The sequence below is a fragment of the Mustela nigripes genome, chromosome 12, assembly GCF_022355385.1.
Source record: "Mustela nigripes isolate SB6536 chromosome 12, MUSNIG.SB6536, whole genome shotgun sequence".
Classification (NCBI taxonomy): domain Eukaryota; kingdom Metazoa; phylum Chordata; class Mammalia; order Carnivora; family Mustelidae; genus Mustela; species Mustela nigripes.
Window position 1 is genome coordinate 60,658,635 of NC_081568.1, and position 15,042 is coordinate 60,673,676.

A 15,042-nucleotide genomic window follows, 5' to 3' on the forward strand; every position below is an offset into this window, starting at 1 on the left:
GAATAAGCCTATCTCCCCAAATTTCCCTATTTTTCCTTTATTTTCTTCAAGTCATAAAACCCACACAGTATTCTCAAACAATTTGTTTGAAAACCCAATGTGGGTAAATGACAGAAGAAACACTGCTGAACACTAGTGTTCTGTAGGTCACACACAGCTAGCTCTGATGAGGGACACAGTATGATGTACTACAAAAGTCAAAGGCCTTGAAACCAGAGAGAAGTTGAAATTACAATCTGGTCACTCATCAGTGTGTTGCTCATCAATCATGAGCAAGCTGTTTTTCCCACGGACAAATATAAACCATATAAAAGTGTTGTGAGGACTGAGACTCCCCAGCACAGTGCTTGGTGTGTAACTGGAATCCCAAAAAATCAGTTCACGCCTTGCTCTGAAGATACTACTTTCCCCCAACTGTTATCCTCTCATACTTTCATAACCTCAGACTTTGAAAGAATAGCTCCAGATGGCTGCATATAGAGAAAATCCACTGGCTCCCTCAATAAAATCTTAAGAGCCCCACAGTCCCAGGGTCTACAATTGGGGAGAGGAGGAGACGACCCAGGGTCCCTGTATGAGAAAGCCAACTATGAGCTTGAGAGGACAGCCATGTGTCCAAGGGGCCAAAACAGGTCTAGAGTGCAGAGAGATAAATGATCTTGAATGGGAAGAAGACAATGGAGAATAGAAAAACAAAAGTACTATTTCTCTCTCCGTGTAATTTCCCGTTTACTGCTATCTACAAGGACCTGGGATTAATAAAGCTGGCAGCAGAGTAAATAAAGGGGAACAGTGACTCAGTACATATCTTCTGGGTCCGACTGGTAGTCACAAAGCCATCTTTGCAAGGTCACAATGTCCTGGGTTCTAAGAGAGTGACAAGAAGAAAGCATTACTGGAAACACGATAAGTGAAGTATATAAAGTAGAAGAGAGATGGGAAGTCCCTGCCCCTGTCTTCAGGCACCCCAGAACACGTATGAAGGTTGCATAAATATAGTATTTTAAACTAAAAACTTTTGTTATACAGGAATCTGAAGCCACCAGAACTATTATTCTGACCTAAGCTACCCAAATATCTTCCTCACTCAGGGAGCAAATAAGAAGTCCCCACGGACTACACAAGGAACAACCTTCTTTACAGTTTAATTGATTCTTCCTTTCATTCATTCCAAAACAGAGAAATGGTGCCTGTTTAAGCAGCTGAGAAAGAAACAACCCTTCTGATAAAAATGGCTACTATTCTCTTAAGGTCTGATAAAAGTGAATAAAGATATACAATTTTAATAAGATTGTATTTAATAAAGCCTTAGGGTGGCTGGAATAGCTCCCTCATCGTACATATCTTTGTGACGTCTTTTATATCGCCTTCAGAAGATGCCAAAGGGAAGATGCTGCTCTCAAGCTACACTGATTAGAGGATCATTTCCAAAGACGATTCCCGGCGACACAAGAGATGCTCACAGTGAAAAGGATCGCAGGGTGTAGTCATCAAGTCTGACAAATGCTGTATGCTCCTGTACACGCTCTCTCCTCTCAAGCTTGCCCCCTTTGTTTTCCTCTCCCTTCCCCATCCCCTCACACACACAGTCACAAGCTATCTCATTAAGATACTAAAGGCTCTGTAATGTCCTGTAATTATACCTGCTAAATTAGTTTAATCCAGCTTTTCCAAGTTTGTTGGACCTGGATATCCCCTTTTACATCTCTTAATAATAGTTCGGCACATACTGGCAAACATTAGACTAGGACATTAACATGGCATAGTCCCTTCCTCCTCCCACTTTACTGGACAAATATTTCTGAGAGATCAAGGCAATACCCACTTTTGCTAGGTATAATGTATTCCTCTCCTATTCCCATCTTTCTCAGCCTACAACATGGGACTGTGAGAATAGGAGGGATGTCACGAATAGAAAATTCTCTTTTAAGAGCCACAATTTCTCTGAAGCACTTGAACTTTCACTCCTTGAAGATTAAAACAAACACAAGGTCACAGATTCAAGGGTGAGGTAAGAAAAACAATGAGTCTGCCAAAAGAAAAGGAAGGTGTTTTCCTACATCCACACTCTGATGAAACCGAGTTAAGCCAATCTGAAAGCTGAAACCCTCGTTAATTCTCCAACACTTCTGGGAAAGGAAAGTTCTTTGAAATACCAACCTGACTTATTCACTTCCTACCCTTCTCATCATCATCTCTTTCTTCCTGCAACTACCAAGCAGCATTACATGTAAATAAAAATGCAGACCTTCGTATCCTGATACCACTGCCAAAGAAAGACACAATCTAGGAAGAAGCAGCCAGGACTATTGACGTGACTGAAATGACTATTGGTCATTTCAGGTGCTATCTCGATGCTCATACAAAAAAGGACCCCAGGGTCTAATAAAGTTTGACAAACGCATACTCTACAAACACACCTGGCTCTCCCCCACGCCAAGGTTAAAATACACTTCATTTCATTAAGACACTAAAGGCTCAGAAATGTCTCATAAGTACCAGTCAGGTTAAGATAGTTTAACCTAGCTTTCCCAAGTTTGTTGGACATGGACACCTCCCTTTCATAATAATACCTGATTTTAACAATAGCTCAGCACATATTGGCAAACACTGGACTAAGGCAATATGTGGCCTAATCCTCCTCCTTCCCACTTCACTGGACCAGTGCTTCTGGGAGACAAAGGAAATGACCACTTTGGTAAACAGAATATATTCCTCTCCTCTTCCCCACCATCCTTCCCAGACTACTTACTACATGAGGTGAGTCTGTGTACAGGTACAAAAAGCTCTAAGCAGTGATATATCTTTGCCAGTAGGTGCCACCAACTAACACAGAATATATTTCACTTGGAAAATCCTCTACTTCAAGAGTTATGTAAGAGGAATAAATTTCCTACTTTAAAAAAGCTGCAAACTCTACCTTATGAGTTTCCTGATGAGAAATGCTTATACATTGTAAGATTTTCGCACAAAAAGAATCTTTACTCTTGAGAGGAACCAAAAAAACAAACAAACAAACAAACAAACAAAAACAAAAACAAAAAAAACCCTACAAAGGATCTGGAAAACACAGGAACATTCTGCCGTTTTCTCTACTGTTTTAAAATTTGGGGATTTAAGACATTAAGAATGACAGTTACATAATGCAAAATGTTCCTACCTCACTTTATTAGGTTTCTAACCTAGGCTTGTTTCATTCATTGTCTTTTAATGTTCAGAAAAAATATGAATGTATATGTTGCAATTTTACAGTAAAAAACTGAAGAACAGAGAATTAAGTAAGTGATTGAGTCACACAGTATACGAGAGATGCAGGACTCAGATCTAGGTCTGTTCTACTCAGAAATCCATGTACTTTCCATTGTCTTCCAACTGCTGGTTGTAGCCTATGAAATTAATTTAATGGCCTGCAACCAGGAAATTTTAATAAAATGAAATTGAATCTGGGCATTGTCCTGCCCACAACGGTTAGCATAACAAAAATCACAAAGGGTAAATAAAAGGAATGAGCAAACACAGTACAGGAAAATTCAAATTAAAGGAAAGCAACAATCTTAATTGTACAAGGAGAACAATTAAGGAGAACAATATTCAAGTCAGATGACTGAGTGACAATAAGTTTTTTAAAATCTCTAAAAGGCGGGACACCTTGGTGGCTCAGTCGGTTAAGCAGCTGCCTTCGGCTCAGGTCATGATCCCAGGGTCCTGGGATCAAGTACCGCATGGGGCCCCTTGCTCAGCAAGGAGCCTACTTTTCTCTGCCTCTGCCTGCCACTCTGCCTGCTTGTGTGCATGCGGCACGCTCGCGTGATCTCTCTCTTTCTGTCAAATAAATAAATAAATAAAAATCTTTTAAAAAATAATCTCTAAAAGGCATAATTTATGAAGAGCTTAAGGCAAACTTTTACATACTGAATATAAAATTCCACAAAATACATCAAGGAAAAAAGTTACAATTTTTTTTTTTTTTTTTTTTTTTAGTTTAAAACACCTTTTTGTCTTTGAGACAAATCACAAAGACCAAACAAAAATAATCAAACACCTGACTTTCCACGGGACGTTAAAGAAAACAACAAAAAATACCAAAACTGATAGAGCATCCTGGGCCACAGATGAAATCTGAAATTTCAGTTAGAAATCAGGAACAGATTATTGTATATTTAAAATCAGGCAAGCAGAAACATCAAAATATAGTTTACCAGTTACTATGTACCTGAAATTCCAAAGATAAACAGAACAATGACTGGTGCAAACAATGCAAACACGTTTGTGTTGCTATTGTTAATTCCACCCAGGCCCTTAATCTGGCATTAGATGCTGCACCCTTAAACCTAAATCTTACCAACACATTGCTAGGAAATGAGATCACTGAAGAGGCAGAAATATTCATTTGGAAAAAGAAGAGACAAGCTTGTCCAAAAAAGCAGTCCCTTCTCTCATACTAATCCTGTAATTCAGAAAGAAGAGAGCCACGAATACATCTATGCATACATGACTTTTTAAAACAACACCTCACCATCGTCAAATATAGCTCAAACAAAAACCTTCCTGTCCCTCCACACAAATACCAAAATACAGGAACAAACCAATTGTTTTATTTCTACAATATAATTAAAATAAGAATTAAAAATACAAATTCATTGGGAGGTTGTGAGAAATCACTGCTACATCATTTTATTTAACCTACAGTTCCATTCAAATGTCTAAGTAGGTATTTGCCATTACTGACCTCACATAACAAGATCACACTGAAGTATCCGGAAAAATGAATACAGGATAAAATTTTTCTTCCTTTCTTCACCACCAATTATTTTTTAAAAGAGGAAAATGCTCTTTTAGATACTAAAAATTTTAGATACTAAATTTTAGATACTAAAAATATTTTTTAATCTACAATAATTAAAGCAGTGTTGTACTTTAATTGGCAAAGCCAATATCAATGAAACAAAACAGAAAGTCCAAAAACAGACTCATTTATACTTACAAATTTGTATATGATAAAGTTTGAGCTTTGAATTGCTGAGAAAGGGATAACTTAAAAAAAAAAGTATTAAAAATAAAAGCTAAAATGCTACCTCATATTACATTCCAATATACATACTATAGATATAAAGAATCAAATGTGAAAAACTATAACCCTAAAACTCCTAAAAGCAAGCATACAGGAGCTTTTTTTTTTTTTAAATTCATGGAACACAGGAAAGGCTGTCTAAACAGGATATCAAACACAGAAATAAATGTAGGCTTGATTACATTAAAATTCAAACTAATCAATAATCGTAATCATAACCAATGAAGTTTAAAAACAAATACACTGGGGGCATATTACAATGTATGATAAATAACTTACTATACACAGATTTCTAATAAATGGGAAAACCAAAACGAAGTTCTTAATAGCCAAATAAGCAAAGAGTAAGTACAGATACTTCTAAACTAGAAATTTAAATGGCCATTAAAAATGAACATATACAACAACAAAAAAGAGATGCAATTTCTCACCTACTAAAGTTAGTAACTTTTATTACCATATACTGTACAGGAATTGGGCTCTCTGGTAGGATTATAAATTGTTACATTTCAGAGACCATTTATCAATATATAACTTCAAAAGGTACTGCGTAACACTGGACATAATTGAACTTACAGCAATTTATCCTAAGGAATTGGGAGACGTATATAAAATAGTAGCTACAACAATTTATAACATGGAAAAACAGAAAACAATGTAAATGTCCAACAAGAGAATATCACTTAAAAACACAAGAGAAATTTTTAATTCTTTTTTAAAAGTTCATACTGAAGTATAATATAATAAAGGGCTTAATTCTCATGTGTAACTAGTACTCAGATCAACATAAAGAACATCACCAGGGCCTCAAATACTTCCCTCCTATCACTTCCCTCCTATTACCTCTCAGCCATTAATGCCTAAAGGTAACCACTATCTTTCTTTTTTAACCACTATCTTTTTAATATCAGCAGAGTCATAGATTCATTTTTGAACTTATATAAACAGATTCATATCATATATACTCTTTGAGTCTGGCTTCTTTTATTATGATTTGAGGTTTTTAAATTCAGCGGCAGTTCATTCTTTTTCAAAAACTGCTATATATTAATTCAAAAGTTATTTATTCATTTTACTGCTAATGAAAACTTCTACTTTTGGCATTTAAAATAATTCTGCCATATCTGCTGGTGTAGATGGGTATGTATTTCTATTGGGTCTACACCAGGGTAGTATTTATACTACCAAGTTTTTCGAAGTAATTCTATCTAATAATCACTCCCACCAGTGGTGTATGTGAGTTCTAGCTGTTCTTTAACCAGGTATGGAGTGTACTTTTTTGCTTGGTTTGGGTTTTTTTTTTTGTTTGTTGTTGTCATTGCTTAATTTAACACTCTGCTGGGTGTTTAGTAGTATCTCTCTGTGGCTCAATATCTTTGCCTGATGACTAATAATGTTGAACACCTTTTCCCAAATTTATCAATCATTTGGGTACCTTCTTTTGTAAAGTGACACTTTAAAGTTTTGAACCAGGTATTTCTGTAAGTGGCCTAAGCTGATCTTTGAAAATGGTTCATTATTCACGTTACCCAGAAAACCCCACAAAACCATGCAAATCAAGAGCTGCAAATCAAGAGATTCAAATCTTCATATTCACTTTAAAAAGACCTGTGAAACTGCTAAGGCCATCAAAAGTACGCATATCCACCAAAAAGCCACAAGGTAGTGGAAGGATGAACTTGACAGAAACAATGCGTGCCACTCCATTGCTACCGTGGTAGCAAAGAGTTATTAGGCATGTCCAGGCCAAACAGTGGGGGGCTAGATACAGGGCTGGTGGCCCAAAAGAGTACTGAATTTTTATCACATATGCTTAAAAATGCAGAGAGCAATGCTGAACTAAAGGGTTTAGATGTACATTCTCTGGTCACTGAGCACATCCAGGTAAACAAAGCCCCCAAGATGTGGCACAGAACTTACAGAGCTCACGGCCAGATTAATCCACACGTGAACAGACCCTGCCACATTGAGGTGATTTTTATTGAAAACAAGCGAACTGTTCCTAAATCAGAAGAGGTAGGTTGCAGAGAAGGGGCACCTGGGTTGCTCAGTGGATTAAGCCTCTGTCTTCAGCTCAGGTCATGATCTCAGGGTCCTGGGATCAAGCCCCACATTGGGCTCTCTGCTCAGCAGGGAGCCTGCCTCCCCCCCTCTCTCTGCCTCTCTGCTTGTGATCTCTCTCTCTCTCTCTCTGTCAAATAAATAAATAAAATCTTAAAAAAGAAAAAAAAAAAAAGATATCCCAAAAATAAACTGAAGAAACAAAAACTTGTGGCCCAGGAATAAATATGGCATAAAATAAAAGCAAATACAAGTTTTTTTAAAAAACCTTTTAACTATGGGGGCCTGGGTGGCTCAGCTGGTGAAGCTTCTGCCTTTGACTCAGGTCATGATCCCGGGGTCCTGGGATCGAGCCCCACATCGGGTTCCCGGCTCAGCAGAAAGCCGGCTTCTCCTTCTGCCTCTGCTTGCCGCTCTGCCTACTTGTGCTCTCTCTCTATCAAATAAATAAATAAAATTTTTAAGAAAGCTTTTGACTTTTTTTAACCAGTCTTTTCTTACTGATATCTAGAAATTCTTTGTATATTCTAGAATCAGTCCTTTTCAAAGATGTTTATTGCAAAGGTCTTCTCTTTATCTGAGGTTTAACTTTTCATTCTTTCAATGGTGTTTTTCGATAAAGAGAAGTAATTTTAATTAATTTAATTATTTAATTAATTTAATTATTTAATTTATTTATTTATAATTATTTAATTTATTTATAATTATTTAATTATTAATTTAATTAATTTAATTATTCATTGTTTCTTTTATTATAATTTGTGATTTCTATATCCTGCTTAAGAAATATCTCTTCTCCTAAAGTCATATTCTCCCATATAGTAGTAGCCTAGAAGTTTTTACTTTACCTTTTTACACCTACATCTAAAATTCATGCATACTAATCTTTATGAAAAGTAGAGGAGTCAGGATTCATTATGTTTTCAAATTGCAGTTTGCAACCTGTTGTGGTTTATAGTATCAATTTAATGGATAACCAGCATTTTAAAAAAATGAAATAGAACACAATGTACATCCTCTCTTTTATCAATTCTAACATACATTTTTTCACTTTTTTCATTTTAATCTCTGAAACTGAGATATTTCTTATAATCAACGGCATCTTTGAATTAAAAAGATAGGATTTTTTCTGAACGCTACATAAAATAATGGCATTTCCTACAATCCATGCTGTCTTAAGATTTCTTTTTTTCCTAAGGATTTATTTATTTATTTAGTTGAGAGCAAGGAGAGCATGAGTATGAGTGGCAGGGGGAGAAGGGGGAGAGAGAGAATCTCAAGCAGACTCCCTGTTAAGCAGTCAAGTAAAGCACAGAATCCCAACACAGAACTGGAACTCATGACCCCAAGATCACAACCTGAGCCAAAATCATGCATTAGACACTCAACTGACTGAGCTACCCAGGCACCCTCCCCCATTGTCTTACATTTCACAAGGTAATACAGCATACATTGGGGTGACTTAGGAGTATATGTTATGTTGTATACACACAAATACATATATATAAAACATATATATAAATAGGTATACGTGTACATACATATAAATTACACATAAACACATGCTCACATATACTAGATCTGAATGTAAATTTTTTACTGTTCTAAACGTAAATTTTACTTCTTGCTGTGAAAATACTTAAAAGCACTGAAAACCCCTGGTTAAGGTATTAAAGTACAATGAATCCCTTACCGCAGAAGTTACCACCTTTTTAGCTTTCTTCTGATTCTTCTAATTATACCAAAAGGTATTTTTACATCTCATTAATACTTTCAATTGTCTGTTTTGAACAGAAGGAGCTGGCCCCCTGTTCAGTGTACTATAACAAACAGTATCTGGCTAAAATTTCATATAGTCTCAGCAAATGCCTTTGATTTTTCAGTCATGCAGTGATACGGTCCTCTTTTCTAATTCTTTAGAAGAAGGATTTTTTAAACATGTGCAGCACATAAAAGAAAAAAATGTTATGCAGATATGTCAGAAACTGTGAAAGTTATACTCACCTGTCTAAAGATAAGGGAAAACTAACTTAGAAGAACATGACATGAAAGAAGGTCTAAAGTATATTTTAAATTTAAAGGGGGGGGGCTTCAAAATAATGTCTGTATGGTTCCATCCTTATGAATAAAATTTATATTTATTTAGAACAATATCTAGAAAAGGTGTGGAAATGCTAACAATATTATCTGTGTATTTTATTTTCTATTTGCTTAAAAGACACATTTCTTTTTAATAATAAGGAACAGTGATTTTTAAAATTAAATGTAAGAAAGTAAAAACTCCATGCTAAGACCCCAGATACATATGCTGAACACTAAGGGAACAGAAACTAGTTCCTGAATGTTGAGGCAGGAGTCAGATCCTGCTGCATGTCCTTTGACCTCTGTATGCCTGCTTCCTCATCCAGAAAACTGAAGTGGAAACAGGCCTCCCTGACAGAGGGAGTGAGAAAACTTAAAATTTAAAGGAGAAGCCAATCCTGGCACTTATAAGGGCTCCCTTGGTCAAATTTTACCTCCGAAGGGCAGAAATGTTGGGCTGTGTTATTCACTCTGTGTTCTTTCCAGTTAGGATAATTCCTCGCACACGACTGAAGTACAGAAGTACAATAAATCTCTGCTAAAGTTATTATATTCTTCCTACTAATTGTAATGACAAAAATAGTAACCTTGTTTCTGCTTACTCCTTTCCCATATTTTCCAAATTGTCTGTAGTGACCAAAGACTCAAAACGTAGGGGGGTAAAAACCATGCAACACAATTCCTGGTCCTCATAAAAAGTGGTAAAGAAACAAAGATCTACTTTCAGAAAAGCAGTCATCCTATCACCCTTTAAGTATTCATTTACCTAGATAAAAGAAGATATCATTAAGTATTTGACTGTTTAAAAAGGTCCAACAGAAGGATACAAGTCTGCTGGATTCTCCCTAAGAAAGAGAACAGAGGAGTGGCAAATGGGCACTTCCATGCTTCCTGGTGCATTATTAATTATTATTAATACTTCGAAGAGAACTACAAAAGTAAAACTTGTCAAATGTTTCATATTCACTAAGGGAAGCCAGAAAAAGAAGGTGCTTTCAAAGAAGTCAATAGAATGATCAAAAGACAAGGAGTCGTGGCACCACAGAGGGAGTCAGTCAGCTGAAGCGTAATGAGCAGGCCTGTAGAGACTCAGTGCCCCCACTGCACACTCCGCACTCTGACAATGACAAACTATCTGACTTCCTGTAAGTTACTTGACTTCTCTCTCTCACATTCAGTTTCCTCTTTTAAAGGGAAGGAATAACACTACATTGTAGGAACAGAAAAATCATGTACAAAAGCACCTACAACATATCACTGCTCAGTGTCAGTGCAGGGGATATAAACCAGAAAAATATTTTTCCTTTTTTGCTTCCACTATTAATCATTTTTTTTAAAACATAAAAGCATCTATCAGTGATGTCAGCCAAAGCTAGAGAAATACCACAATGCATCACAGTCATTTCTTATATTATTGTGTTTAAGTATAACTTGGTAAGTTAAGCTAAGATTCAAACATAAAACCTACCTGAAGAAATTAAAAAGCAATGAATTACATTTATAAGAATAGTAGCTACCACTAACTGAACACCAGTTAGAGATTATACTGTTTAAAGAAAACTGAAGAGAACTAAACCCATCAAAAACTTCAAAGACTAAGAGATGGTGAATTCAACACAATGCCAATCAAAATCCCAGCAGACATTTTCCCCCTCCCAAAAATTGCGCTGATTTTAAAATTCATATGGAAATATTAAAAAAAACAAAACAAAACAAGGCAACCTGGAAGGACTAACCTGAGAATTTACACTATGAGATATCAAGATCTATTATATAGCTGTTGTACCTAAGACAGTGCTACATAGAGACAAAGGCAGAAAAACTGATCAACAGAACAAAATAGCATCCAAACTCAGATCCCACATTAGGACTTCAACTGACTGAAAACCAAGGCCCTACTTTCTTCCCAAGGGGGAAAAAAACCCATTCTAGATAGATTGCAGATCTAAATGTAATGGTAAAATGATAAAGCTTTTAGAAGAAACCACAGGACATAACCTTGGAAAAGGCAAAGCTTTCTTAAACAGGACATAACTAATAACCAGAAAGAAATATACAATAAATTATATTAAAATAAAGAGTTTCTATTCACTGAAAGAATTATTAAGAGACTGAAAGAGCGATTAAAATGTTCTAAAACTGATGTTGATGGTACAACACTGAACTGCATACTACTGAAATAGCTGAATTTAACAATATGTAAAATATCTCTCAATTTTTTAAAAGAATTAAATTTAAGAAAAAAAAAGGCAATCCACAGACTGAGAGACTGATAATACATCCGAAATACTGAAGAGGAAAAAAAAAACTTCAAATCCACAAGGAAAACACATACACATACACCCAAACAAAAAATGGGTAAAACATTTGTATAGGCACTTCACAAAAGAAAATATCCAAATCACATTAAAAAATTTAAAAAATCAACCAAAACACTGCAAAAAGACAAACAATATTTGCATTTTGCTACACAGACTGAAAACGATAAATTAAAACCGTGTGAAACATGCTCTTGAATCACTGCTTTTTCCATGTGTCATGCATATATTAGGTTACTGACAACCTACATTTTCCTTTTTAATGCTGACAGTTTGCTTCATCTCATAATTTACTTACTCAACACAGGAAGTAATGGACATTAAACTTACTATTACTTTAGGGGTGCCAGGAAGGCTCAGTGTTTATAAAGCCTCTGCCCTTGGCTCTGGTCATGATCCCGGGGTCTTGGGATGGAGCCCCACATCAGGCTCTCTGCTCAGCAGGGAGCCTGCTTCCTCCTCTCTCTCTCTCTCTCTGATTGCCTCTCTGCCTACCTGGGATCTATTTCTGTCAAATAAATAAATAAAATCTTTAAAAAAAAACTTATTATTACTTTACACACCACTGCAAAGAAACCTTCATGCCTACATTAAGTGATTACCTCTTTTGATCAAATTCCTAGAATTGCTGGCTCCATGAGAATGTGCATTTAGTCAATGGATGTCTGAATAGAGTTTCATTCCCTTTGTCTAATCATTTCTTTTCATTAAAACAGATATCATCTTACAATTTATTAACTCCAATAGCCAATTCTTATTGCTCACATTTCTGAACCTATCAGTAAGATTGAGCATTTCCTCCTTCTTGATATACTTCAATTCACTGGCTCCCAGCACTCTGCATTTGGCAAGTTCTCAGACCTCTACTATAAGAAATGTTAAAACTACCCAGACAAAAGAAAAATTAAACCAGAAGTAAACTTAGATCTAATGAAGGAATGCAGATTAATGAAGAGAAAAATGATAAAAATTAGGGTATAGATAAAATAATTTTTCCCATTTTATAATTTTGTAAAATAAGACTGACTACCTGAGAAGTACAAAATGCTGCTCAATGAAATTAAACAAGCCACAAATAAATGGAAAGCTATGCTGTGTTCATGGACTGCAAGACTTCATATTATTAATATGTCAGTACTACCCAGACCAATCTACAGATACATGGTAATCCCCAACAAAATCCTAACAACATTTTGTTTAAAAAAAAGAAATATATATATATAGATATATATCGATATATAAATATATAAATATATTTGAGATATATATAGATATATATCTCAAACATGCGAAATCTCAAGGGCCCCCAAAAGTCAAAACAATTTTGAAAAACAACACTGGAGGGTTAACCCTTTCTGATTTCAACACTTCCTACATAACTACAGTAATCAAAACAATGTAGTGCTGGGATATGGACAAATCAATGGAATAAAAAGCCCAGAAGTAAACCCTCACTTATATGGTCAAATGATTTTTGACAAGCGTGCCAAAATTATTCAATGGGGGAAAGGACAATCTTCTCCACAAATGGTGTTGGGAAAAGTGAATATCCACATGCAAAAGAATGAAGATGGACACTTACCATACACCATATATAAAAATCAACTAAAAATGGAGCAAAGACCTGAACGTAAGAGCTAAAACTGTAAACTTCTTAGAAAAAAATACAAAGGAAAAGCTTCGTGACACTCTAACTTGACATGATTTCTTAGATATGATCCCAAAAGCACAGGAAACAAAAGTAAAAATAGATATATTAGACTACACCAAATATATAAAATAGATATATTAAACTACATCCTGTGCAACAAAAAGTATAATCAACAGAGTGAGCAACCCAAAAGCATAGGCAACAAAGTAAAAATAGATATATTAGGGGCACGTGGGTGGCCCAGTGGGTTAAGCTGCTGCTTAACCCATGATCTCAGGGTCCTGGGATCGAGTCCCGCATCAGGCTCTCTGCTCAGCAGGGAGCCTGCTTCTCTCTCTCTCTCTCTCTCTCTCTCTGCCTGCCTCTCTGCCTACTTGTGATCTCTCTCTCTGTCAAATAAATAAATAAAATCTTTAAAATATATATATATTAGACTACATCAAATACATAAAATAGATATATTAGACGATATCCTGTGCATCAAAAAGTATAATCAATGGAGTGAAAAGGCAACCCATGAAATGGGAGACAATATTTGCAAACCACACATCCAGTAAGGGATTAAAATCCAGAATATATAAAAAATTTCTATAACTTAACACCAAAAGAATGAACAACCAGATTCAAAATGGGCAAAGGACCTGAACAGACACTTCTCCAAGAAGATATACTATTGGCTAAAAAGATTATGAGAGACTCAACAACACTATTAGATAAATGAAAATCAAAACCAATGAGATATTACTTCACACCTATCAGAATAACTACCGTTGTAACAACAGAAAATAACAAGGATGTAAAGAAATTGGAAACCTTGTATATTGCTATGTAAAATGGTATAGCTGCTATGGAAAACTAAATGGTGCTTCCTCAACAAATCAAAAACAGAATTACCATATGAGTCAGCAAGACCACTTTGAGGTATACAACCAAAAAAATTAAAAGAATTTCAAAATATCAAGGAGATAATTTGTGTATTTATGTTCACATGACATTATTCACAACAGCCAAAATATAAAGCAACTTAAGTGTCCAGTGAAGGAACAACTAACTGCTAAATAAAATATGATATAAATATGAAATGGAGTAAAATATGAATATGAAAATCATTCAGCCCTAAAAAGGAAATTCTAATACATGTTAAAACACAGATGAACCTTGAGCACATTACTCTAAGTGAAATAAGTCAGTCACAAAAAGACAAATACTTTATGATTCCACTTACATGAGGTCTCTAGAATACTCAAATTTGTAGAAACAGAAAGTAGAATGACTGATCCTTTTCCCTCCAGGGTAAATGAGAAGTTGTTTAGTGGATGCAAAATAGTCCTCAAGACTGGTTGTACAACTATGTGAATATGCTTAACACTATTGCACTGGATACTCAAAAATGGTTAATATGGTAAATTTTATGTTATGTGTACTTTATCAAATAAAATTTTTTTAAAAACCAGTAAACAGCTTCGGAAATAATATATATACACAAATATATGTGATTGATTAAAGCAAAAACGGTAACAATATATGTATCATAGCCTCTGTAAAAATGAAATGTGAGACAACAAGAGCACCAAGGATGGGAGAAGGGAAGCGCAAGTACACAGATTTAAGGTCTTTCTTCCCATATACATGAAGAGACATCTTATTATTTTAAGACAGGCTATGACAAGTTAAAGACAAACTGTAAACCCTACAACAGACCATGAGAAAAAGAAATTAAGCAAATGAAGTCTAATAAGCCAACAGTAAAGATGAAAATGGATTCACTGAAAAATTCAATGAATTCCAAAAAAAGGCAGAAAAAGAGTAAAAAGGCAACAAAGAGCAGATGAGACAAATAAAAGTAGGATGGTGTATTT

The 15,042-nt window shown here is 35.3% G+C and overlaps 1 protein-coding gene across 7 annotated transcripts in view; it reads right to left on the minus strand.

The window, feature by feature from the left end:
• Positions 1-15,042, minus strand: part of FBXW11 (F-box and WD repeat domain containing 11) — a 121,900-nt gene that overhangs the window by 43,550 nt on the left and 63,308 nt on the right. The gene's annotated exons all lie outside the window — the stretch shown is intronic.